The sequence below is a fragment of the Pteropus medius genome, unplaced genomic scaffold (assembly GCF_902729225.1).
Source record: "Pteropus medius unplaced genomic scaffold, Ma_sr-lr_union100, whole genome shotgun sequence".
Lineage (NCBI taxonomy): Eukaryota > Metazoa > Chordata > Mammalia > Chiroptera > Pteropodidae > Pteropus > Pteropus medius.
The window spans coordinates 2,702,891-2,707,155 of record NW_024344378.1 but is presented as its reverse complement, the minus strand read 5'-3'; positions in this window follow the sequence as shown (position 1 = coordinate 2,707,155).

The window sequence follows — 4,265 nt, the reverse complement described above, 5'->3', positions numbered from 1 at the left end:
AAGCAGTAAGATAGACATAATAAACATTAGCACAGAAATTAAGGAAATGGAGAATAGGATAACAATAGAGAAAAATCAATAAAGTCGAATTTGGTTCTTTGAAAATATTGACAAAATTGACAAACCTTTAGTGAGATTGACTAAGAAAGAAAAAAAGAGAAGACTCAAATAACTAGAATCAGATGTGAAAGGGAACATTAGTATGAACCTTACAGAAATGAAAAAGGGTTATAAGGGAGTTGTATATACAACTATATACCAACAAGTTAGATAAATTGGATGAGATAGATGAATATCTAGAAGTACTAAAAAGCTACTGAAAACTGACTTTAGAAGAAATAACAACCTGAATAACAACCTGAATGGAACAAGTGAAGAGATTGAATTAGTAATTAAAAAAAATACACACAAAGAAAAGCCCAAAGTCTTCACCATTGAATTCTACCAAACATTTAAAGAATTATTATAAATTATTCACAAACTTCTTCAAAAAATAAGAGGGGCAAACATTTCCCAATTTATTTTATAAGGCTAGTATTATCCTGATCAAAAAAATAAAAAAGACAGAAATATCACAACAAAGGAAAACTACAGAACTGTATCTCTTATGACTATAAATGCAAAAGTTCTCAATAAAATACTAGCAAACTGAATCCAGCAACATATAAAAAGAATTACACACCATGAACAGTAGAAATTATCCCAGAAATACAAGGTTGATATAGTATCAAAAAAATCAAGTAATGTAATAAATCATATCAATAGAACAAAAAACAGAAGTCACGTGGTTCTCGCAATAAACACAGCAAAAGCACTTGACAAAATTCAATACCCTGTCCCGATTAACACACACACACACACACACACACACTCACACACACACTCAGCAAACTAGGAATAAAAGGGATCTTCTTCAACTTGATAAAGGCATCTATGAAAAACCCATTCTAAGATCATATTTAAGGTGAAAGACTTAAAAAACGACTAGACAGAACAGAGTTTATTCAATCTAATAAGCAATTTAAGAACTGTCAGTTTAATAGCTCTGCTCAGTGGAGTGCGCTAAAATTGGTTCTAGTAGAATCTTTTTATTTCATAAAGTATTTCAATGTAAAATATACCAAGGACAAAGTGAAAACTTTCATCAGTGCAGCCTAATTAATCATTTGTGCAACTTAGCCACATTAGACATTGTAAAGAACAAAAAGAAGGTTAAAAAACTAATCTAAAAGTGGTGTGTTTAGTTTTGAAAGTTCTCGCATTTCAAGTGTAGAGACCTTAATACTGCGGTTTTTTTTTTCCTTAAAAAAAAAAAAGATAACTAAGATTACTGAAGGTTACTGGATGGTTCCCCTCCACCCCGCTCTGAGATGGGGAACAGGACAAGGTGTCTAGTCTCATTATTTCTATTTAATAAGTTACTGGGAGTTCTAGCCAAGGCAGTTAAGAAAGAAAAAGTAATAAAAGACATCTAGATTAGAAAGGAAGAATACTATCTCTATTTTCAGATGACATAATCTTATCTATAGAAAACCCTAAAGAATCCAGTAAAAAACTATTAGATGTAATAAATGAGTTCAACAAGGTTGCAGGTATAAGATAGAAATGTAAAAATCAATTGTATTTGTATACATTAGCATGAACGATTTGGAAATAAAACCAAGAAAACAATTCCGCTTGTGATAGCATCCAAAAGAACAGAATATTTAGGAGTGATGTAACAACTGCAAAATTTATACTCTGAAAACTACAAAGCATTGTTGAAATCTAGATAAATGGGAAAGCATCCTATCTTCACAGATCAGAAGACTGGTATTGTTAAAATGGCAATACTCCCCAAATTGATCTACATACAGTCTCTATCATATTCCCAGATGACTTGTAGAAATTGACAAACTGATTCTAAAATTCCAGAATAGCCAGTAAACAATCCTGAAAATGAACAAAGCAGGGGGACTCATACTTCTTGATTTAAAGCCTTACCGAAAAGCAGTGTTAATAAAGAAACTGGAGAAAAATGAACTCTGGTGTACTGTTGGAGGGAATGTAAACTGGTGCAGCCATTATGGAAGACAGTATGGAGCTTCCTCAAAAAAATCAAAAATAGAACTACCATATGATTCAGGAATTCCACGTAAGGGTATTTATCTGAAGGAAATGAAAACACTTAAACTTGGTAAGCTATATGCACTCCATGTTCATTGCGGCATTATTTACATTATTTACAATAGTCAATACATGGAAGCAACCTAAGTGCCCATCGATGGGTGAATGGATAAGCGAAGTGCGTTACACACATACAGAGGAATACTACTCAGACATAGAAAGGAAATCTTGCCATTTTTGTGAAAACATGGACGTTATACTAAGTGAAATAAGACAGAAAGACAAATACTGTATGATCTCGCTTATAGGTGGACTCTAAATAAAAAGCCAAAAAACAAAACAAAGCAAAACAACAGTGAGAAAGACAAAGCTATAGATACACAGAACCAATTGACGGTAACCAGAGTGGGGGTGGATGGGTGGGAGAAGTAGATGAAGATAGTCAAAAGGTACAAACGTCTAGTTATAAAACAAATAAGTCATGGGGATGTAATGTAAAGCATGGTGAGTATAGTTAAAAATATGGTAATGAATATTTGAAAGTCGATCTTAAAAGTTCATAAGGAAAGTTATAAGAAAAAAATTGTAGCCATGTGATAGATATTAACTAGACTAACAGTGGTGATCATTTCACGATATACACAAATATCGAATCATGTTGTATATCTGAAATTAATGTTATAGGTCAATTATATCTTGATAAAAAAATTAACTTAAATCCTATATATTGCAACAAATTACAGATGGATTAAAGACTTAATAACAAGAAAACAGAATAATACACATATTCTGAATCTTGATGAGAAAATACATTATGAATATTGAAGAAAGAAAATACTCTCAGTATATATTTCTGAATATATAAAAACTTTAAAAAGCTTTTCTGCAATTAACTACAGAAATCAAGCAACAGAATGGAGAAAAAATTACAACATAATAAGCTAATTATAAGGAATATTTGCTTTGCAAATACTTGCGTACATACATATATACACATAAATACATACATATATACATAAATATAAATAAATATGTATGGTTTATATATATGGTAGATACATATATAAATACATATATACATAAATATATATAAATAAATATGTATGGTTTATATATATGGTAGATACATATATAAATACATATATATGATCTATATTCAGATCTAGATGATACTTTGTCAAGGAAGAAATATCAAAGAAAATACAAACATATAAGCACACGGTATTGTCATGAGGAAAACATACTATCCTATGGCAAATACATTAACTAAAAAATGTACTACCTTTAGTAAAGAATGCAAGTCACTCGCAAAAAAATTCAAGAGCCTAATTTTGGTAGACAAGTGGCAAAAAGAGTATGCACACACATTGCTTACTGACAGGTTCGAAATGTCATTCTGAGGCCTGAAGTTCTCAATCTCCAGCATCTTTGGATTCTGACAGGTAGGGCTCAGTCCCTCCTCAATGTAATGCCTACTGTCCGGACTGCAGGTAAAGATTCACCACCTCCTAGGGAAGCCTCCCCAGGGTGGCAGATCACGCCTTCTGCTCTCTGCTAGTCCTTACGTATTTCCAGATCAGCCAATTCCTGATTATTTGACTTTCCGGCCCAAACTAATTTTTACGTTTAGGCCCAGTTCAAGTCAGTGGGGGTGAGCAAGCTTCTGTGGGGGCTGCAACGAAATTTGGCAAGGTCGAACCTTCTCAACTTTGTTAGGGGCTTTACCAAAAACAAACAAAAAAAACAAAACAACCTCCCTTAATTGTCAACTTGGAGTCACTCAGAAACAGGGTCTTCATTTCTGCCAGGAGACCTGGGAGTGTTTTTGTTTTTGAATAAATGTGAACAATTTGGAATTCATGATTTCCCTCGAAAGAAAAAAAGAAACAGGGACTATGCCAGCTCCAGTAGGAATCTCCTCTTTAAAATGAAAGCGTGGAGGAATTCCGGAGCTCGGCCAAGGGGGATCCATGCAAAAGATGGCAGTGAGTTTTAGCAGCTGGACACGCTTTGCACAGAGACAATACAGACGCGCGTTCTGCACACGGCACGTGTCTTGCGCTTGGACACAGGGACACGCTCTGCACATGGGCACGGGCACGTTTTGCACGCGGACATGTATGTGTGCGCGGACGCAGGGGGCCGCGACGCGGCGCTGG